General features: G+C 46.8%; 1 long non-coding RNA gene across 1 annotated transcript; it reads left to right on the top strand.

Annotated features, from left to right (window-relative positions):
- Positions 1 to 14,991: 14,991 nt before the first annotated feature.
- Positions 14,992 to 23,100, top strand: LOC125448414 (uncharacterized). The gene is made up of 3 exons (XR_007246713.1): positions 14,992 to 15,093; positions 20,600 to 20,623; positions 22,995 to 23,100. It is a non-coding gene; the product is annotated as an uncharacterized LOC125448414 (long non-coding RNA).
- Positions 23,101 to 23,994: the final 894 nt, after the last annotated feature.

Here is a 23,994-nt window from a genome sequence, read left to right as displayed (position 1 = left end):
ATGGGCCCTCGAAAGGCCCATGAGGGGTGACAAGCTTAGGGCTTGCATGTGGTCCTGAAGGTTGGCTGAGGAAGACGGATCGTCAGAAAAAAAATAGCTCTTAGCCATTTCTTAAGCCATGGGCCGGTATAAAGTCTGAGTATTGTAACATTCGCCCATGTAACATACACTGGAAAGACTGTGTTCTTGTTGGATCAGATATCTAGAAGTTAATTAGCAAAGCTGCTTTAAGATTTTAAGATTTCAGACTTACGTGTAGTCTGGGCTGTACTCTTTTGAAGAAAACTTTAATGCAGTTATCGAACAGTTGCAGCAAAAGCCTGACAAAATGATGAATGGAAAGTTGCAAAACCAAAACAATATCATCTAGAGAAATGGTGCACTCCCGTTCCTGTGATGCCCATGGTCGCTCCTTATAACGTTACGGCTATTTTACACTATGTATCCCTTGCACTGTGACTGCTGAGGCTAAGACCCTTATACTTGAACATCACATGATGCCATTTTAAGGGTACACTGCCTTTCTGGAATTTTACCACATGGGGTATGAGAGAATGCCCATGGCAGAAAACCCGGCCACCCCTTCTCAAAAGGCCGCGGGGTTACATTGTCACACCGGGCATGGAAAATCGTCCTTTAATCCGACTCATCCATGCCAACCAAGTTTCCCAAAACTAAACCAATCCCTCTTGCCTGTGCTTGTCCCACACCTGCTAAACCTTTCCTTATCATGTACCTATCCAATGTCTTTTAAATGTTGTAACAGACCCGTACACAGCACTTCCTCTGGAAGCTCATTCCAATGTAAGCCATCCTCTTTGTGAGAAGTTGCCTCTCAGGTCCCTTTTCAATCTTTCCCCTCTGACCTGAAAAATATGTCCCCTAGTTTTGAACTCTCTAATCCTAAAAAAAAGACCTTTGTTATTCACCTTATCTATGCTCATCATAGTTTTATAAACATCTGTTAGGTCACCCTTTAATCTCCTATGCTCCAGGGGAATGAAGTTCCAGTCCTTGTCGAGATAACAAGATGCAGACCTGGATGAACACAACAGGCCAAGCAGCATCAGAGGAGCAGGAAAGCTGATGTTTCGGGCCGAGACCCTTCTTCAGAAATGGGGGAGGGGAAGGGGTATCTGAAATAAATAGGGAGAGAGGGAGAGGCGGATAGAAGATGGATACAGGAGAAGATAGGTGGAGAGGAGACAGACAGGTCAAAGAGGTGGGGATGTAGCCAGTAAAGGTGAGTGTAGGTGAGGAGGTAGGGAGGGGATAGGCCAGTCTGGGGAGGGCAGACAGGTCAAGGGAGCAGGATGATGTTAGTAGGTAGGGAATGGGGGTGCGGCTTGAGGTGGGAGTAGGGGATAGGTGAGAGGAAGAACAGGTTAGGGAGGCGGGGACGAGCTGGACTGGTTTTGGGATGCAATAGGGGGTGGGGAGATTTTGAAGCTTGTGAAGTCCACATTGATACCATTGGGCTGCAGGGTTCCCAAGCGGAATATGAGTTGCTGTTCCTGCAACCTTCTTTATCTCTGATACAATGTTAACTCCAGTCCTTACCTATCTTTATAACCCAAACCTTCCAGCACCAGGAGTGTCCTGGTAAACCTTTTCTGAACCCTGTCTAATTTAACATCCTTCCCATAGAAGGTTGACCAGAACTGTACATAATTCTCCAAAAAATGGCCCCATCAATGTCCTGTACAACCTCAACATGACGTCCCAACTCCTACACACAAATGTCTGAGCAATGAAGGCAAGCGCGCTAAACGTCTTCTTCACCACCCAGTGCGCCTGCAATGTAACTTCCAAGGAACTATCTACCTGAGCCCCAGGTCTCTGTTCTACAGCATTACCCAGAGCCCGACCATTAACTGTATCAGCCCTACCCTTGTGTGTTTTGCCAAAATGCAATACCTTGCATTGATCCAAATTAAACTACATCTGCCTCTCCTCAGCCCATTGGCCCAACTGATCAAGATCCCTTTGCAATCTTGGGATAATCTTTTTCACTGTCCACGATACCACCAACTTTGATGTCATCTGCAAACTTATTCAACATTCCTCCTATAATCTCATCCGAATCATCCAAATACTTATCCAATAAGTATCAATATTTATTGATAATGCTTATCCCTGCGGAACATCGCTGGTCACAGGCTTCCAGTTCAAAAACCAAGCCTCCACCAGTACCCTCTGTCTCCTACCTTCAAGCCAATTTTGTATTCGATCGGCTAGCCATCCTGAATCCCATGTAATCGAACTTTACTCATTAATCTACCAATCGGAACATTGTCAAAGACATTACTAAAATATAAGTAAGCAATGTGTATTACTCTGCCTTCATCAATCTTTTTGGTCATGTACTCAAAAAACTGAGTCAAGTTATGAGACACGATTTCTCTCACACACAAAACCATGCTGATTGTCCCAAATCAGACGTTGCCTTTTGCATTAAGTGGGGTTTTATGACTATAGGAACTGAAGAACATGAGTAGACCATTCAGACCCTCAAGCCTATTCTATCATTCAATCAGATCATGGGTGATCTAACACCATATACCTGCCTTTGGTCCATATCCCTTAACACTTTTGCTCAACAGAAAAAGTATCTAACTCAGATTTATAGCCAACAAGCAACAACCAAACCAGGATCTGCTACCATTTGCCGAAGAGAGTTCCAAACCTTTCCCACCCTTTCTGCGTAGAAGTGCTTCCTAATCTCTCTTTTGAACACGAGGGGTCATAGTTTTAAGCTGGTTGGAGGAAAGTATAGAGGGGATGTCAGAGGCGGGTTCTTTACACAGAGAGTTGTGAGAGCATGGAATGTGTTGCCAGCAGCAGTTGTGGAAGCAAGGTCATTGGGGACATTTAAGAGACTGCTGGACATGCATATAGTCTCAGAAATTCGAGGGTGCATACATGAGGATCAATGGTCGGCACAACATTGTGGGCTGAAGGGCCTGTTCTGTGCTGTACTGTTCTAAGTTCTATGTTCTATGTTCTATGAATTGTATCAGAGATAATGGGAACTGCAGATGCTGGAGGATCCGAGATAACAAAGTGTGGGGCTGGATGCTGCAAGCAGCATCTTAGGAACAGGAAAGCTGATGTTCCAAGCCGAGAGCCAAAGGGGTCAGGTCGCCTCTTTGACCTGTCTGTCTCCACACCGTACCTTCTCCTCTATTCATCTTCTATCCGCGTACCCCTCTCTCTTTTTCTGATGAAGGGTCTCGGCCCGAAACGTCAGCTTTCGTGCTCCTAAGATGCTGCTTGGCCTGTTGTGTTCATCCAGCTCCACACCTTGTTATCTCAGATTCTCCAGCATCTGCAGTTCCCATTATCTCTGATACCAGGTCATAACCCAACAGGTTTGTTTGAAATCACAAGCTTTCTGAGCACTGTCCCTTCATCAGGTGAAGTTTTTGAACATTACAGGAAACAAGGGTTATGGGGAAAGGGCAGGAAAGTGAATCTGAGGATAGTTAGATCGCCAATGATGGTACTGAATAGCAGGGTACAGGACCAAATGGCTTATTCCTGTTCTTATTTCTTATTTTCCTATGGAAAGAAAAAAGAAAGGGCATGCTGAAGAGAAAATGAGGAGAAAGAGAGAGAGAGAGGAAAGAAAAGGAAAAGAAAAGACGGGACATTGTAAAGGGAAAGAGGGATGGCGAGGCGATTTAGTGGAAGGCGATGGCTCAGTGGCATTATCGTCAGACTGTTAATCTAGACATCCAGATAAACAGAACACTGATTAGTGATAATCAGAAACTACATCGATGCACAGAAGCGCCAGAAATCAGGAGAGAGACAGATTGATAGTGCTCTCACTTTCCCTGCTCTATTGGCTGTACAATGGATATCCATTACCCAACACTGTTTCAACAATGACATATTCCCGAGTAAGCGAACTACTCGGCAAAAGGCTGCAACCGCTCTATCTGCACAATGCCTTCAATCACAAGTTCGAAGTTTACATGGACTTGTTCAGAGATCAGACCAGAGCAAGTCATCAACCTGTTCTGTACCAACCTCCAACCGCCAATCCTTCCTGATTTCGCTAACCGCGCTCTGAGGCAGGGTTTCTTTGCAGTGTTTCTATACAGACAGCCTGTGCGCTCAAATGTCTCCACAGTACTGTCTCCAGCAAATGACCAGCTTGGCAACTGGCAAGAATCACAAGCCCATTGTCCGATTATTGATCAACTGGCCCACACCTACATCGTGTCATTGAGCCACAGAGTCAAGCAGCGTGGCAACAGACCCTTCTGTCCAACCAGGCCACACTGACCATGCTCCCATCTAGACTAGTCCCAGCTGCCTGCGTTTGGCCCATGTAGCTCCAAACCTTTCCGATCATGAGCTTATTCAAATGTCTTTTCAATGTTGCAACGGTAGTTGCATCCATCGCTTTCCCTGGCAGTGAATTCCGCACACACCGACCGCTCAGTGTTTAAAAATTCGTCCCTCATGTCCACTCTCACCCTAAAAATATGCCCCTGGCTTTGAGCTCAACCACCCAAGGAAAAAGACCCCTGTCATGCACATTATCCATGCCCCCTCAGGATTTTATAAACATCAACAAGATCACCTCTCGGCCTCCTCCTCCTCCTCTTCAGCGAAAAAAGTCTCAACCTTTCCAGTCTATTTTTATATCTCGAACCCTCCATTCCTGGCAACTTCCTGGTAAATCTTTCCTGAACCCTCTCCAACTTAGTAATATCCTTCCTATAGCAGGGAGACCAGAATTGCACACAGTGCTCCAGAATGTTCTGTATAGCTTCAACATGATGCCCTAACTCCTGCACTCAAAGGTCTGAGCAATGAAGGCAAGCATGCCAAATGCTTTCTGAGCCACCCTACCTACTGGTGATGCAAATTTCGAAGAATTATGTAACTGATTCCTAGGTCTAGCTGTTTGACAACACCCTCCAGGGACCTACCATTAATTGTATAGGCCTATCCCCTGTTTGATGCACCAAAACGCAATGCCTTGCATTTATCCAAAATAAACTCTATCTGGCTCTCCTCAGCCAATGACCAACTGATCTCTTTGTAATCGTAGATAACCTTCTTCACTGACCACTAAGCCATCAATTTTGCTGTCATCTGCAAATGTACTAACCATGTCTCTTACATTCACATCTAAATCATTTATATAAATGACGAAAAGCAGTGGACCCAGCCCTGATCCTAATGGCACACCGCTGGTCACAGGCCTCCATTCCAAAAAACGACCGTCCATCACCACCCTATAGCCTATTTTGTTTCCAATTTGTTTCTCTCGCTGCTTTCCCTGCAAAAGACTTAACTCATGACTTTAACGACCTTCGACCACAGCCTTAGCCTGGTCAAATAAGCCTGAATTCTGCACAGCTCTTGTGTTGCCTGATAAACTATCTAATATTTGCACAGCATAACTCTGTGACCCAGAACATCCTGTTAAAACCCAATAAATACCCCTCACTCTCATATCTGATTCAGGGCTTCTGTTTCACAATAAGATCTCAGCCTTTCAGAGCAATGGTAACTGTTCAGTTCATGGCTGCTGAGTTTTTGATTTAAATCTGATATGTTTTGCCAAAGGCTCATTAACGCATTTCTAATATTTGAGTCATCACCAGCTTCATTTTCACCCCTTGTTTAATTTAAATTTCACTTAATTTTGGCTAATCCAGCAGTTTTTAGGGTGATAACAAAGAGCCGCAGAGAGATAGGGAGACCTCTTGAGATTGAAAAGGTCAACGTGATCTGGAAAGTGTAGCCTAGAATCACTACAGTGAGGAAGCAGACCATTCAGCCCATTAACCCTCCAAAGAGCATCGGCTCCCATGGCAAATCCACCTAGCCTGCACATCTTTAGACTGTGGGAGGGAGTACAGACATGGGGAGAGTGTGCAGATGCACATACAGACAGGTGCCAAAGGTAGGATTCGAACCCGGGACCCTGGCACTTTGGGGCTGTAGCGCTAACCACTGAGCCGTTGTATCACCTGAAGGGGCAGTGCCAGCAGGTCCAAATGGAAATTTCAGGAAAAGGGAGAATTGGATAAACACTGAAAGGTGTAACATTTTGAGGGAAAGAAGAAGTGTGGGGCTAATGGGAGATTTCTTTCACTGATCCAGCTCAGGTACCAGACCAAATGTCAATCAAATACAAAGACATGAGATAAAGTAAATCTCTAATGGGAATTGTAGGTACGAGGCCACTGTTTGATTGCTGCCATGTGATACATTCAATCACCCCTTCCCACTGTGCCAGGGCACAGCGGGCACTCTCTACTTGCCAGGATAATTGATTGACCTTGGCATGCAAAAAAAAGGTGAATGCTGCAAGGCACTGTGTACCTTGTTGCTATCTGAGAGATTATCAGAGGACAATGTGCTCCATTCCCTCATGTTCTCAGAATATTGAGTTTGATTGTCATTGAATGTTCCATATGTGTCCTGGGAGTGGCTGATGGGGGACAATGTTGAGGGAGCTTTGCTCTGTGTCTAACCCTGAGCTGTCCCTGTCCTGGGACTGGCCAATAGGGACAGTGTAGAGGAATTTTTACTCGGTATCTAACCCCGTGCTCTCCCTGTCCTGGGAGTGTTTGCTGGGCACAGTGCAAAGGGAGCTTTACTCTGTATCTAACCCCGTGCTGACCCTGTCCTCGAAGTGGCTGATAGAGGAAGCTTTTCTCTGTATCTAACCCCAAGCAGTCCCTATCCTGGGAGAAACGGATAGGGACAATGTAGAGGGAGTTTTATTTGGTATCTAACCCTACGCTCACCCAGTCCTGGCAATGTTTGTTGGGAGACAGTGTAAAGGGAGCTTTACTCTGTATCTAACCCCGTGCTGTCCCTGTCCTGGCAGTGTTTGTTGGGAGACAGTCTAAAGGGAGCTTTACCCTGTATCTAACTCCATGTTGTCCCTATCCTGAGACGATCCATGGCGATAATGTACAGGCAACTATATTCTACATATAATACCACGCACTACCTATCCTGTTTGATGGGGAAAATGCAGGGGGAGTTGGGCCTACACCCAACACTTGATATGCCCTGAAGACATGTGTAATATGCAAATCCATAGCAGCCTAACGAGCAGATAGACAATAAGCAGCAGACAATAGATAGGCTGCCAACAATGCATACATCAGAACATAACTTCTTCATGGAAAGGAGAGGCCAATCCTGTACTGCTATATCCCTGAGGATATGGGACATACCGGTCAATGTACAGATATCTCCCTGGGAGAGAGAAAGGACTGAGAGACACCAGTCTGTGTACAGATATCTCCCTGAGAGAGAGAGAGAGAGGGGACTGAGAGACACCAGTCAGTGTACAGATATCTCCCTGAGAGAGAGGGGGGACTGAGAGACACCAGCCAGTGTACAGATATCTCCCTGCGACAGGGGTCTGAGAGGCATCAGCTGATGTACAGATATTGCCCAGAAAGACAGAAGACTGAGACACGCCCACCAGTGAACTGATATCGCTCTGAGACACAGAGTGAGAGATAAAACCTGCAGTGTGCACATGTTTCCCTGAGAGAGAGAGAGAGAGGACTGAGAGAAATGTGTCAGTGTACAGATATCTCCCTGAGAGAGAGAGAGGCAGAGAGAGAGAGAGAGGACTGAGAGACATGTGTCAGTGTACAGATATCTCCCTGAGAGAGAGAGAGGCAGAGAGAGATAGAGAGAGAGAACAAGAGAGACGGTATTTGCAGTGTACAGATATTTCCCTGAAAAGGAATAGCTGAACAAGCCAGTCAGCATATGAGCGGGACTGTGAGAGGTACACCATTCTGGGTCATTGTCAGCTATCTCCCAGAGAGGAAGAGAATGAAAAGGTGGCACTCAGTACAGCTGTTTCTGGGCGACAGAGAGGGAGAGAAGGTCAGGGAGAGACAGAGAGAGAGAGAGAGACAGAGAGAGACTCAGGGAGAGAGAGAGAGAGAGAGAGAGTCAGGGAGGGAGTCAGGGAGGGACAGAGAGAGAGAGTGTGTGAGAGAGAGAGGCAGAGACAGAGACAGTCAGGGAGAGACACACAGAGACAGAGAGAGTCAGGAGAGAGAGAGAGAGAGAGCCAGGGAAGGACAGAGAGAGAGAGAGCCAGGGAGGGACAGGAGAGAGAGAGAGAGAGAGACACTGGGAGTCACAAGTCTCTGTGCAGATTTCTTTCTGAAAGAGAGAGGCCTGAGGGTTATCGCTGAATGCACTGATATCTATCTCCCTGAATGGCAGGGGACAGAGAAAGACGAATCATTACACAGATATCACTTGGAGAGAGAGAGACAGGATTGAGAGACAAAGTGTACAGAGCCTGAGAGATGTCATTCAGTGAGAACAAATGTTTCCCAGTGAGTGAGAGAGACTGAGATGCAGAAGCCTGTGTGAAGACTTCGCCTTGAGCCAGAGAGCACTGAAAGAAAGGGATATTTGTGCAGAGATAGTGGGAACTGCGGATGGTGGAGAATCCAAGATAACAAGGTGTGGAGCTGGATGAACACAGCAGGCCAAGCAGCATCAGAGGAGCAGGAAAGCTGACTTTTCAGGCCTAGACCCTTCGTCTCCCAGTGAGAGAGGAGACACAATTCAGTGCACAGATATTTCATTGAACGGGCAGGACTGAGAGACCACAATATTCTGTATGGATTTCTCCCAGAGTGATAGATGTCCACACAGCTCCATTCAGGGCTCTCCACAAAAATACAACTTCGGTGAAAAATCTCACAAGCCACAAATTTTTTTTTGCAAATTCATCACTTGTTTTTCATGAACATTGGTACTCATTTGAGCTTGGAAACAGATTACGTATCAATTAGATAACAAAGTGTGGAGCTGGATGAACACAGCTGGCCAAGCAGCATCTCAGGAGCACAAAAGCTGACGTTTCGGGCCTAGACCCTTCATCAGAGATGGGGATGGGGAGAGGGTTCTGGAATAAATAGGGAGACAGGGGGAGGTGGACTGAAGATTGATAAAGGAGAAGATAGGTGGAGAGAAGAGTGTAGGTAGGGAGGGCATAGGTCAGTCCGGGGAGGACGGACAAATCAAGTGGGCGGGCTGAGGTTGGCAGGTGGGAAATGGAGGTACAGCTTGAGGTGGGAGGAGGGGATAGGTGAGAGTAAGAACAGGTCAGGGAGGCAGGTTCAAGCTGGGCTTGTTTTGTGGTGCAGTGGAGGAAGGGGAGATTTTGAAGCTGGTGAAGTCCACATTGATACCATTGGGCTGCAGGGTTCCCAGGCGGAATATGAGTTGCTGTTCCTGTAACCTTCGGGTGGCATCATTGTGGCACTGCAGGAAGCCCAGGATGGACGTGTCGTCAAAGGAATGGGAGGGGGAGTTAAAATGGTTCGCGACTGGGAGGTGCGGTTGTTTATTACGAACCGAGCGGAGGTGTTCTGCAAAGCGATCCCCAAGCCTCCGCTTGGTTTCCCCAATGTAGAGGGAGCCACACCGGGTGCAATGGATACAGTATATCACATTGGCAGATGTGCAGGCACATTAACCTCTGCTTAATATGGAAATTCATCTTGGGGCCTGGGATGGGGGTGAGGGAGGAGGTGTGGGGTCAAGTGTAGCTCTTCCTGCATTTGCAGGGGAAGGTGCCGGGTGTGGTGGGGCTGGAGGGGAGTGTGAAGCGGACAAGGGAGTCCTGGAGAGAGTGGTCTCTCTGGAAGGCAGACAAATGTGGGGATGGAAAAATGTCTTGGGTGGTGGGGTCAGATTGTGGATGGCGGAAGTGTCGAAGGATGATGTGTTGTATCCGGAGGTTGGTGGGGTGGTATGTGAGGACGTGGGCGATCCTCTTGGGGTGGTTATTGCGGGGGCGGGATGTGAGGGATGTGCTGCGGGAAATGCGGGAGACACGGTCAAGGGCGTTCTCGACCACTGTGGGGGGAAGTTGCAGTCCTTGAAGAACGCGGACATCTGGCATGTGTGGGAGTGGAATGTCTTATCGTGGGAGCAGATGCGGCGGAGGCGGAGGAATTGGGAATAGGGGATGGAATTTATGCAGGAGGGTGGGTGGGAGGAGGTGTATTCTAGGTAGCTGTGGGAGTTGGTGGGCTTGAAATGGACAGCAGTTTCTAACTGATTGCCTGAGTTGGAGACAGAGAGGTCCAGGAAGGTGAGGGATGTGTTGGAGATGGCCCAGGTGAACATGAGGTTGGGGTGGAAGGTGTTGGTGAAGCGGATGAACTGTTCGAGCTCCTATTGGGAGCACGAGGCGGTGCCGATACAGTCATCAATGTAAGGGAGGAAGAGGTGGGGTTTGGGGCCTGTGTAGGTGCGGAAGAGGGACTTTTCCACGTAACCTACAAAGAGGCAGGCATAGCTTGGGCCCATGAGGGTACCCATCGCCACCCCCCTTTGTCTGTAGGAAGTGGGAGGAATCGAAAGAGAAGTTGTTGAGGGTGAGGACGAGTTTGGCGAGGCGGATGAGGGTGTCGGTGGAGTGGGACTGATCGGGCCTGCTGGACAGGAAGAAGTGGAGGGCCTTGAGGCCATCTGCGTGAGGGATGCAGCCGACCCCACCACCCAAGACATTTTTCCATCCCCACCCCTGTCTGCTTTCCGGAGAGACCACTCTCTCCGTGACTCCCTTGTTCGCTCCACACTGCCCTCCAACCCCACCACACCCAGCACCTTCCCTTGCAACCGCAGGAAGTGCTACACTTGCCCCCACACCTCCTCCCTCACCCCCATCCCAGGCCCCAAGATGACTTTCCATATTAAGCAGATGTTCACCTGCACATCTGTCAATGTGGTATACTGTATCCATTGCACCCGTTGTGGCTTCCTCTACATTGGGGAAACCAAGCGGAGGCTTGGGGACCGCTTTGCAGAACACCTCCGCTCGGTTCGTAATAAACAACTGCACCTCCCAGTCGCGAACCATTTTAACTCCCCCTCCCATTCCTTTGACGACACGTCCATCCTGGGCCTCCTGCGGTGCCACAATGATGCCACCTGAAGGTTACAGGAACGGCAACTCATATTCCGCTTGGGAACCCTGCAGCCCAATGGTATCAATGTGGACTTCACCAGCTTGAAAATCTCCCCTCCCCCACTGCATCCCAAAACCAGCCCAGTTCGTCCCCTCCCCCCACTGCATCCCAAAACCAGCCCAGCTTGTCCCCGCCTCCCTAACCTGTTCTTCCTCTCACCCATCCCCTCCTCCCACCCCAAGCCGCACCTCCATTTCCCACCTACCAACCTCATCCCGCCCCGTGGATTTGTCCGTTCTCCCCGGACTGACCTATCCCCTCCCTACCTCCCCACCTACACTCTCCTCTCCACCTATCTTCTTTTCTCTCCATCTTCGGTCTGCCTCCCCTTCTCTCCCTATTTATTCCAGTTCCCTCTCCCCATCCCCCTCTCTGATGAAGGGTCTAGGCCCGAAACGTCAGCTTTTGTGCTCCTGAGATGCTGCTTGACCTGCTGTGTTCGTCCAGCTTCACACTTTGTTATCTTGCAAATAAATTAGGTCGAGTTTATTGGGTGGATCAGAAACCAGCTGCTGAAATTGATGATCATTTGTGTCTTTTCACTAGGCCATTCGGCCCTCACCCCAAGACTGTCCAACCATTCATTTGAATCATTTCGGAGCTGAATCTTATTTTGATTTGTCTACTTGAATCCCACAACTGTTAATCCTTCACTAAAGATCTATTAAATTCTGTTTTGAAATTTTAAATTGAACCCACCCCTTGCTCCACTCCTGTCAGTAGCTTTCCTTGTGAAGATGGAGCAAAGAGAGAGTCAGATTTCCACTTTACTTTGTGTGAGTGTTTCTAAGGTTCGGTTCTAATTTGAAGATTCTGTTGTGAAGTTGGCTATTCGGCCCATCTACTTTGCTATGCTATTCAGTGAGGTCGTGGCTGGTCTGCTAACCCTCAACATCACCCTTTATTCCCCTTACCAATTAAAAATCCAGCTTTCTCAGCTTTGAATATAGTTAACGACGCAGCCTCGACATCCCTCCGCAGGAAGAATTCACTCCCCTCCCTGAGAAGAAATTCCTCCTCATCTCTGCCTTAAATGTGTTACTCCTTAATCTGGAATTCCCTCCCTCAGGGCATTGGGGGTCTGCCTACAGCACATGAAGCGTGGAAGTTTAAGGAGGCAGCTCACCACCTGCCTCTCGAGGAACAACTAGGGACAGGCAATAAGTGCTGGGCCCTGCCAGTGATCCCATGCCCCAGCAAGTGGATAAATAAAAATTATGCCATCTGGGCGGCACAGTGGCTCAGCGGTTAACACTGCTGCCTCACAGCACCAGAGACCTGCGTTCGATTCCACCCTCGGGCGACTGTCTGTGTGGAGTTTGCACATTGGGTTTCCTCTGGACGCTCCGGTTTCCTCCCACAGTCCAAAGATCGGCAGGCTAGGGTGGGTTGGCCGTGATAAAATTGCCCCATCGTGTTCAGGGATGTGTAGATTAGGTGGGTTATATAGGGACAGGTCTGGGTAGGATGCTCCGTGGGTTGGTAGGAACTTGTTGGGCAGAAGGGCCTGTCTCCTCACTGTAGGGATTCCATGGTCTGAGATTCTCCCACAAGCTGAAACAAATTCCCCACATCTTCCCTGTCAAGCCCCCTCTTGTATGTTTCAATAACATTCTCTCTTAATCTTCTAAACTCCAACAAGTACAGGCCTAATCTAGTCAAACTCTCCTTATAAGACAGACCATACCTGGTATCAACCTCCCCTGGATTGCTTCCAGTGCTAGGATATCTTTCCTAACAAGGTGTTTCAAACTGTTCACAGTATTCCAACTGTGGTCGGACTGGTGCCTTGGATAGACGAAGGAAAATGTGTCAGAGATAATAGGAGCTACAAAAGCTGGAGAATCTGAGATAACAAAGTGTAGACCTGCTGTGTTCATCCAGCTCTACATTTGTTATCTTAGAAGGAAAATGCCCCTTCTTTCATAATTCATTCCCTCAGAAATGAAGGCCAACATTCTATTTGCCTTCCCTATTACCTGTTGAACTCTATGTAGCTATAGCGTTTTACGATTCATGTACAAGACTCCAACACAGAAAACAAGGCAGTATAACACTGAGCCATTCGGCCCACAATGTTGTGTTACGATGCCAAATTAAACCAATCCCTTCTACCTGCTATTGGTCCATATCCCTTCATTCCTTGCATATTCATGTGCTTATCTTAAAGTCCCTTAAACGCCTGTATTATATCTCTCTTCACCTCCACACTGGCAGCGTGTTCTAGACTCCCACCACACACTGTGTAAAAAACTTGCCCCTTACTTCTCATTTGAACTTACCCCCCTCTCTCCTTAAATGCAATCCCCCGTAGTTTTAGACATTTCGACTCTGAGAGAAAGAATCTGACTGTCAATCCTATGTGTACATCTCATCATTTTATAGACTTCGATCCAGTCTCCCCTCAGCATCATCCACTCCAGAGAAAACAACCCAAGTTTTTCTAGCCTCTCCTTATAGCTCATACCCTCTAATCCCAGGCAACATCCTGATAAACCTCTTCTGCACCCTCTCCAAAGCCTCCACCTCCTTCCTGTAATGTGGCGACCAGAATTGAACACAGTACTCCAAGTGTAGCTGAACCAAAGTCTTGTAAACCTGCAACATGACATCCTGACTCAATTCCATAAGCAAGAAAGGCAAACATGCCATACGCCGTCTCTATCACCCCATTTACTTGTGTAGACACTTTTAGGGAGAAATTCCTCTATTCCTGCAGTTTTTCTTAAGATAAGCACATGAATAATATTGAATTCTTATTTCTTCCTACCAAAGTGCATGACCTCACATTTTCCCTCATTATTTTCTAACTGACAAGTTTTGCCCATTCCCCTTACTTGTCCATGTCATTTCTGAAGAAGGGTCCCATCCCGAAATGCCTACTTGCCTGCTCCCCTGATGCTGAATGGCCTGCTGTGTTCCTCCAGCTCCACACTGTGATTGTTGGAAACACCCCATCTGGTTCACTAATGTCCTTTAGGGAAGGAAACTGCCATACTTACCCGGTCTGGCCTACATGTGACTCCAGACCCACAGCAATGAGTTTGGGTCTTAACTGCCTTCTGGGCAAGGGGCAATTAATTCTGCCTAGCCAGCAGGCCCTCATCCTGTGAATGAATTCAATCATGTGATTATCTTCGGAGCCTCAATTTGATCACTTTTAGATCTTTCTTACTAGAGTAATCCAAGCCTGGATAAGACTATTGTACTTGGATAAGCATATGGATGATGATGGGATAGTGTACGGGGATGGGCTTAGATTAGTTCACAGGTCGGCGCAACATTGAGGGCCGAAGAGCCTGTTCTGCGCTGTATTGTTCTATGTTCCATGTTCTATGTTCTAAGCCTTGCCCGTTCTCACAATTTAACGCTTTCAGTCCTTGGAGTATTCTAGTGGACTTTCGGAGTAATATTTTCAGGGGCTGATCTGTCCTTTCTGAGATGCCGGATTGAATAAGTTCAGTTTCTCGACACAGGGTCCAAGCTGTACAACTGTAAACTAACTCCTATGACTGTGTGTTCCCATTGACTCGAATTAAGGGCCAGCATTTCTTCAGGGCTTCTGATCGACCTTCACACATTTGAGTGACTCCTGCATTGAACATTGATTTCAATCTTTTACCTTCACCAACATGTAGATAAGAAAGAATGATCGAAACGTTTTCTGAGTTCCTGCATGCCTGCTTTCCACCCGGAATGTGCTGCACTTCGTGAACAAAGGAATATCTGATCGATATAAGCAGAGTTCTGATTAACCAAATGCAAAAGGGTTAATGATTTAAGACATGAACCTATTCTCAACCACAGCATGACCCAGGTTCCAAATGTGTTCTTTTCACATCTTATCAGTTTGGCAGCAATATGCTCACATGTTTATTGATTCAGATCATAATTGTCAGAAAGTTGATTTATCACTGAAAAATATACTACCAGCTCTGAAAATCCAACAGGCAGACAGTGATTCCAAAATATATAAAGCCCGCTCTGCAGAGTGAACAAGCAATATTACAGATAGCCAGGCAGCTCATGGTGGCAATGAGGTTGCAAGTCTTCATTCTCCTCCTCGACCTGCTGGCCTCGATCACAACAGGTAAGGACAGCTGTACAGTCCTGTCGCCTCAGTCATGTTGTTCAAACAGGATGCGTTCCCAGAGTGTTTGGTGGGAACAGCATAGAGGATGCTTTAGCCTGTAACTGACCCCGTGCTGTCCAAGTTCTGGGAATGTTTTGCGGGAACAGTGCAGAGGGAACTTTAATCTTTTCCTAAACTCGTGCTGTCCCTGTCCTGGGAGTGGTTGATGGGGGATTGTGTAGAGAGAGCTTTACTCTGTATCTAACCCCGTGCTGTCCCTGTCCTGGGAGTGTTTGATGGGCGGGACAGTGTAGAGAGAGCTTTACTCTGTATCTAACCCTGTGCCGGGTGTGTTTGATGGGGGACTGTGTAGAGAGAGCTTTACTCAGTATCTAACCCCGTGCTGAGGGTGTTTGAGGGGGAACTGTGTAGAGAGAGCTTTACTCTGTATCTAACCCCGTGCTGTGGGTGTTTGAGGGGGGACAGTGTAGAGAGAGCTTTACTCTGTATCTAACCCTGTGCTGTCCCTGTCCCGGGAGTGTTTGATGGGGGAAAGTGTAGAGGGAGCTTTACTCTGTAGCTAACCCCGTGCTGTCCCTGTCCCTGGGAGTGTTCGCAGGAGACAGTGTTGAGTGAGTTTTTCACTTTTTATAAGCTGCACAGTAATACTTCCACCTCTGCGCAGTGATTCTTGTCAACGATTTAAAAACCATCATTCTGAATTTCCGTTAGACCGGTTGAAGGGTTTCTTTTTAACGTGAAAGTGGCTCTAAATGTTTCCTGTTGACTGGCACTTAATCATTTCTAAATTATTTCAAAAGCCTCTGATTGGGTTTCCATCTTTTGGACGTTAAACTGGGATGTGTGATTTTTAAATTTCACAGCATCATCAAACCATTACACTGCAGGGGGACATTTGCCTCATCAAAGTCTGCTCTGTACCCTGAATGAGTTCCTCACTTTTTGCCATTCCTGAGCCTTCTTCCTGTGACGTAAACCCAAACACTTTCTGAGCAGGTTCCACACTTTGGTTTACCCGAAGAATGCAACCTTTGACTGTCCATCACCCTCCCCATTCAAGCTTTGTCCTGATTCAATTTATTATTGTCGCATGTTCAGTTTTGTGTGCCGTGCAGGCAGACAATACTGTACAAAGTGCATTAGGGTAATAGAACAGGGTGAAGGATACAATGTTATGGCTGGAGAGAAGGTGCACAAAGACTGAGGTTCACACTCAACGTGAAATTTGAGAGCCCCATGCAGAAGTCTAATAACAGCGTAGGCAAAACTGTTCTTGAATCAATTAGTACATATATTTAAGGCTTTGTATCTTCTGCCTTATGGAAGAGGTTGGAAGAGATTATAACCAGGATGGGAGGTTTTAAAATCCCTTATAACCACTCCTGTCAGGCCAAGATACAAAAGTTTAAACATATATTTCAGCACTGGGGAACATAGAGCTATCAGGAATTGAAGTTTAGTTAATCTGTGAGTCCCTGGCTAATCTGCCCCATTCTTCAATTTCTCATTTGTGTCTGATCCTCTTTCAAAAATCTCATGCTTTCAGTGGTCTCGTCTTCACAATCCTCTGGGGTAGAGAATTCTAGATATTCGTTACTCTCTGTGAAAAGGAATTCCTCCATCTTCAAGTGCACGCTCAAATCTCTGAAGTGGGATATAAACCCAAAAACTTTGACCTGGGACGTTTGTGCACACCACTGCCTGGGTCATCTAGACAGACCAGGGGACACACCGATTGGCACAGCTGCCTCACAACACCAGAGACTAGGGTGTGACTCAACCCACGGGCGACTGTATCTGTGTGGAGTTTGCACATTCTCCCCGTGTCTGAGTGGGTTTGCTCCGGGTGCTCCTATTTCCTCCACACAGTCCAAAGATGTGCAGGTTAGGGTGGATTGGCCATGCTAAATTACCCATAGTGTCCATGGATGTGCAGGTTAGGGTGGGTAGGCCATGCTAAATTGTCCCATAGTGTCCAGGGATATGCAGGCTAGGTGGATTGGCCGTGGGAAATCGCCCATGATGTGCAAGGTTACAGGGATGGGGTGGATTTGAGTGGGATGCCATTTAGAGGGTTGGTGTAGACTCGATGGACCGAATAGCCTGCCTCCACACTATAAGGATTCTATGAAGGTCACCCCTCAACCTCCTGTGTTCGAGTTCAAAAGGTCCAGGTGTATTTCGAACCCTCTAGTCCAGGTAACATCCTTGCAAAGCCTTTCTGTACCTTCTGCAATTTAATAACACCCTTCTTGTAGCAGGGTGACCAGAACTGTATACAATACTCTCAATGCCCTGTAGAAGCTCAACATGATGTCCCAACTGCACTGTTTTCATCCCACAGTCCAAAGATGTGCAGATCAGGTCAATTGGTCATGCTAAATTGCCCTGCCATGTTCACGACATGCCAGTTGGGTAAATTATCTAGTGGTAAATTCTGGATCATGGGGTTTTGGGTGGGCAGGGTTAAAGGGAAATGAGTTTAGCTGACATGTTCTTCAGAGTGTCAGTGCATACTGGATGGGTCGAATGGCCTCTTTCCTCACAGAGGGGATTCTTCAAGTCAATTATAAGTCGATGATTTTTAGCCATTTTCAGATGGTTTATTGAGTTTGTTAAGAAGCGCAATTTAGATATCATGCATTTGTAAATTAGATATTAAAAGTACACAGCAGGGACAACTAGAGATTGTTCATTGATGCTAAAGGACACACAGGCTGCTGGAGCAGAGCGTTTCGGTCTCATTAAAATTGTGAGGATTGCATTCATGTTCTCTAGCTAAGGTGTGAGGGAACTCTTCCCTGGGTCTTCCTGTTCGTCTTCTGGAGATCTTCCATTTGGAGATGAGGAGGAAGACCCAGGGAAGAATTCCTTCACATCTTAGCTAGAGATCACACAAAAGGGGTGTCCCCAATGAGAGCTCCCCTCTACCTGACCACTTATAGTCATTATCGTATTTCTAGGGGCAAGTAGCATGCGTTGTATCCATCTATTGAACTCTCTTGTCCCCAGAGCATGGGATGGCCAGTCATAGAGCCCTGCAGCACAGAAACAGCCCCTTCAGTCCAACTAATCCATGCTGACCGTAATCCCAAACTAAACCAGCCCCACCTGCCTGCTCCTGGCCCATATCCCTCCAAACCTTTCTATTCATGTCCTTATCCAAATGCCTTTTAACTGTACCAACACCCACCACATCCTCTGGAAGGTCATTCCACATGTGAGCTACCCTCTGTGTAAAAAAAAATTCCCCTTAAATCTCTCTCCTCTCAACTTAAAAAAATGCTCTTGTATTGAAATCCCCCATCATAGGGGAAAGTCACCTACCAGTCTCCTTATCTATGCCCCTCATGATTTTATAAACCTCTAACAGGTCACCACCTGCGTTCCAGATAAGTCCCAGCCTTTCTTTACAGCTCAAGCTTCCATACTCGACAACATCCTGGTAAATCTCTTCTGAATCCTCTCTGGACTAATAATATCCTTCCGATAAAAGGGTAACCAGACTGGACATAATCCAAGATATTAAAATGTGAGGCTGGATGAACACAGCAGGCCAAGCAGCATCTCAGGAGCACAAAAGCTGACGTTTCGGGCCTTGACCCTTCATCAGAGAGGGGAATGGGGAGACGGTTCTGGAATAAATAGGGAGAGAGGGGGACCCCAATTTCCTCCTCTTCACGACTTAAATTTCCTAACGTCGAATTTTGAGGAGCCCTTTGAGACAGACTGAAGCCCACAGAAGCTCAAAATTAAGAAAAAACAATTTTCAAATGAGCTAAGTAAAAACCAAACGAAGTGCCGAAGCTATAAATCAGGAACAAAAACAGAAGTTGCTGGGAATATTCAACAAGTCTGGCAGCATCTGTGAAGAGAAAGTCAGAGTTAACTTTTCAGATGCTAAGGAAGGGTCACCGGCCCCGAAGCGTTAACTCTGGTTTTCTCTTCACAGATGCTGCCGGACCTGCTGAGCTTTTCCAGCAACTTCCATTTTTGTTTTAAATGCACTGCGCTGACAACTCACTCAGAGACAGTCGGAACTGCCGATGCTGGAGTCAGAGATAATGCAGCGTGGGCCCAGAGGAACACAGCAGGCCAGGCAGCATTTCTGAAGATGGGTCCCGACCCGAAACGCCAATTTTCCGGCTCCTCTGATGCTGCCTGGCCTGCTGTGTTCCTCCAGCTCCACACACTGTGTTCTCTCTGACTCCAGTATCGACAAGTCTTACTATCTCTGTGTGAGTTGTCAGTGTAGCTCGTTTGAATCAAAAACAAAAGTTGCTGGAAAAGCTCACCTTCCCCAAGGGCAAACAGTGCTGTTTCAGGTGGTGTGGCTATTAACTGTTATGAGTCTTTGAGAAGTAATGATCATCTAGGTCTTTACCCCCAACACCCCCAAAGCAACATAGTACAGGCGGGCTGGGTTAAAGCCCAGGCTCTACAATAATGGGACAACAAGGTGTGGGGCTGGATGAACACAGCAGGCCAAGCAGCATCAGAGGAGCAGGAAAGCTGACCTTTTGGGCCTTGACCCTTCTTCAGAAATGGGGGAGGGGAAGGGGGTTCTGAAATAAATAGGGAGAGAGGGGGAGGCGGATAGAAGATGGACAGAGGAGAAGATATGTGGAGAGGAGACAGACAGGTCAAAGAGGTGGGGATGGAGCCAGTAAAGGTGAGTGTAGGTGGGGAGGTAGGGAAGGGATAGGTCAGTCCAGGGAGGTCGGACAGGTCAAGGGGACAGGATGAGGCTGGTAGGTAGGAAATGGGGGTGTGGCTTGAGGTGGGAGGGGGGGATAGGTGGGAGAAAGGACAGGTTAGGGATGCGGGGACGAGCTGGGCTGGTTTTTGGATGCAGTAGGGGGAGGGGGGATTTTGAAGCCTGTGAAGCCCCACGCCTCTGCAATAACGGGCTCCAGGCAGTCAGACACTTTGTTATGGGTCACTTTTATTCTCTCATAGGATGTGGGTATCACTGGCTAGACCAGCATTTGTTGCCCCTCCCTAATTCTTACGAGGGCAATTATGCGTCAACCACATTGCCGTGTGTTTGGAGTTACATGTAGGCCAGACCAGATAAAGAACGCAGTTTCTCTCCCTGAAGTGGTAGTGGGGCCGGGGGGGGGGTGGGGGGGGGGGGGGGTTGCAGTGGTGGGTGGTGGTCACTGGTGATCTTTGGGGGTCATTTGATTCACAGTCATTGCTGGACTGTAAACTCCAGATTTCTCCCCACCATCTGCCAAGGCAGGATTTGAGCCCGGCATAGTATCTGGGTCTCTGTGTTAAGAAGCCAGCGATAATACTACTAGACCACTGCACCCCCCCTACTGTTGAGGTTGTGCTACTAATGTGCAATTTTCCTGCTTTCAGAAGGAAGGATTTCTGAACTGACTTGACTGACAAACAACAGCCAACATGCGAAAATTGGGATTTTGTTTTTTTTTCATTTTCTTTTCCTCCCTGATTTTCTGTAAAGGATATTAACGTACCTCTGTTTCTTTCACAGCACCTTCTAAGAAATTCCATCACGGTAATTACATAAGTTTATTCTCTTCAACTTCAAACAGCTGAATTTACTTGGCACTAGTGAAAATGCAGCTGGGGTATTGTGTACAATTTGGGATATTGTTTTATTGGAGACAGTTCAGTGGAGTTTCTTTCGATTGATTCCTGAGACGGGAGCTTAGTGTTATGAAGAGAGATTGAGCAGTTTAGAGCTATGCTGTCTGGAGTTCAGAAGAATGAGAAATGTTTGAGGTCTAGAAGATGCTAAATGGGATTGATAGAATAGATATAGAAAGGCTCTGTCTTCATTTAAGGCAACCAAGAATGAGAGGTAAAAACCGAAAGAACTGCGGATGCTGTAAATCAGGAACAAAAACAAAGTTGCTGGAAAAGCTCAGCAGGTCTGGCTGCATCTGTAGAGGAGAAAACAGAGTTAGCGTTTAGGGTCTGGTGACCCTTCCTGAGAACTAGATGAAAGATCATAGTCTTAGGCTTAAGATTTAGCAGATTTAAAACAGAGAAAAGGAGGGGTTACTTCTCTCAAAGGGTAGTGAATTTGTGTAATCCACTATCTCGGAGTATAGTCGTTGCTGGGGCACGGAGTAAATTTCAGTAGATATTTTTAATCAGTAATGGGTTGAAGGGTTATGTGAAGCAGGCAGGAAAGTGGAGATGAGGCCAAGGTGGGATCAGCCATCAGCAGACATAATGATGAGCAGGCTCATGGGGCTGAATAGCCTCATTCAGATCCTAATCCTTATATTCGTATCAGCATGGCACACCGGCCTTCACTAGGTGATGGTTCACATTTTAATCCCATTGCAATCAAGCCCAGTGAAAGCAGGGAAAATTTGCATAGGATTTAAAATGAGTTTTAAAATCAGACTTTCCTTTGGCATCGCACTGAGAGGAAGCTTGGGTATTGCTGAATGACTGGCATGATGTAGAATGGGCGGGACGTAATGGAATGGGCAGACAATGGGTACTGTGTAAAAGCCAAGTATCTACTGGACGGTCAAGGAATGGGCTGGTGTGATGCAAAATCATTGTCCATCCAGATCACAAGAATACAGTCACAAAGCAATGACACCACATGAAAAGGAGAGATCCTGCTTCTCAAACAGCAAAGAATTCTTTGAGGATAGACCAGTTGTGACAGCTTGGGGGAATGCAATAGATACCTTCTACAGAAACAGTGGAAAAAGTCATGACTGAATCCCATGTAAGAGAGAATCAGAGGGAGAGAATTCAGCAGAGAACAATGAACTGGACTAAACTAGCCAACAACAGAGGATTTGGGGTTTCTCAGATTGTTTGGAAAATATAGCCTCAAAACTTTGTTTCAGATTTTGATCTGTCCTATAATTTTAATCCCCAATTTGGGACATCGATTCGCCTGCATTAATGTGTTGCAATCGAGCTTAATTTCTACCGTTATCAATTTGTACAACGTTTTGATGCATATAAGCATGCGTCAATCATGTCTCAGCTCACCTGCCATTGCCCATCCATCCAATGGCAAGCCTGGCCATCTTTTGTAAGGCTACACATTCTTTCGAAAGCAGGAGATCCGTGTCAAGTCTGGTGCTAGAGGGTTAGCCATTGATCTGAGTTGGAGGAGATACGGCTTTTTAAAATCATTCACGGTACGTGGGTGTTGCTGGCTGGGCCCAGTATTTATTGTCCTGTCCCTAGTTGCCCCCTTGAGAAGGTGGAGGTGAGCTGCTTTCTTGAACCGCTGCAGTCCACACACTGTAGGTTGACCCACAATGCCCTCAGGGAAGGAGTTCTAAGATTTTGACCCAGCGACACTGAAGGAACGGCGATATATTTCCATTTCAGGATGGCAAGGGGCTCGGAGGGGACCTTGCAGGGGGAGGCGTTCCCATGTATCTGCTGCCCCTTGTCCTTCTAGATGGCCAAGATTGAAGACTTGAAATATGCTGTTGGCGGGTCCTTGGTGAGTTGCTGCAGTGCATCTTGTAGAGGGTACACACTGCTGCGACTGAGCCCTTTGTGGTGAAGGGAGTGATGGTTTAAGATGGTGAATGAGGTGCCAGCAAAGTGTTATTTTCTATGGATGATGTCAAGATCCTTGACTGTTTTGGGGTTGTGGGGACTATATCCTTTCAGGAAAATGGAATGTATTCCATCACATTCCTGACTTGTATCTTGCAGATGGTAGACAGGGTTTAGGGAGATAGCTGATGTGTTACTCTTTGCAGCCTCTGTCCTGAAGCCATGGTGTACATATGTATGCTGATGTAGCTCAGCTTATTGGATGTTTCTAAAATGCTTTTAAGTGGCTATGTCTATTACAATTGAAAAAAAAACATGCATTTCTGATTGACTATATGCTGTTGACACTTAACAAAAATCCGCATTTTTTTCCACAGGGCACATTGTGATTTCTCCTGATGGTAAATACTTTCGTGCAGAGGCTTTTTTTGCATGATTATATGGAAACAGAATGGAGCTGTTCACAAGACCTCACCACAAGTCCCTTAAAAATGCTATCACATCACGTGGAATCAACACACCGAGTCCCTAATGTGTGGAAGCAGCCCATTCGGCCCATCAAGCCCACACTGATCCTCTGAAGAGCATCTCACTCAGACCCATCCCCCCCACCCTATAACCTGCATTTCCCATGGCTAACTCTCCTAGCCCTCACATCCCTTGACACTATGGGCAATTTAGCATGGTTAATTCACCTAATAGATACGTCTTTGGACTGTAGGAAGAAACAGGAGCACCCAGAAGAAACCCATGCAGACATGGGGAGAACATACAAACTCCACACAGGCAGTCACTCAAGGCTGGAATCAAACCCAGGCCACAGGTGCTGAGCCACCATTCTGCTTCGATGTTATGTATTGAGATACAATCATTGACCAGACTGAAACGCAAATTTATCCACTGGATAACGCACGTTCTTTAATTCTTCAAAACCAAATTAAAGTTGCTCGCTTAACACAAAAGTTACTAGTTGTAGAAGGGTGTCTCAAAAGTTCATCAATGCCACAATATTGCATGTTTCTGCCTCAGCAGTTTGGTGCCAGGCTTGAGTAAGTGTCTGTTTGGGGATGGCACATATTCCCTGTGTCTGTGTGGGTATCCTCCGGGTACTCCAGGTTCCCCGCACAGTCCAAAGATGTGCAGGTTATGTGGATTGGCTGTGGGCAATGCAAGATTACAGGGATTGGATGAGGAGAAGGGAGTGTGTGTTAATCTGCGTGGGGTGCTCTTCAGAGAGTCGGTGCGGACTTCTTGGGCTGAATGGCCTGTTTCAACACTATACGGATTCTATTCCATCCAACTAGCTCCACTGACCAAGATCAGCAGATGTGAAGGAGGCATTATGAGCATATGCATTTCGTAATTTTGATGTGAAAC

The sequence above is a fragment of the Stegostoma tigrinum genome, chromosome 41 (assembly GCF_030684315.1).
Source record: "Stegostoma tigrinum isolate sSteTig4 chromosome 41, sSteTig4.hap1, whole genome shotgun sequence".
Taxonomy (NCBI): Eukaryota; Metazoa; Chordata; class Chondrichthyes; order Orectolobiformes; family Stegostomatidae; genus Stegostoma; species Stegostoma tigrinum.
This window is presented reverse-complemented; position numbering and strand designations above follow the sequence as displayed.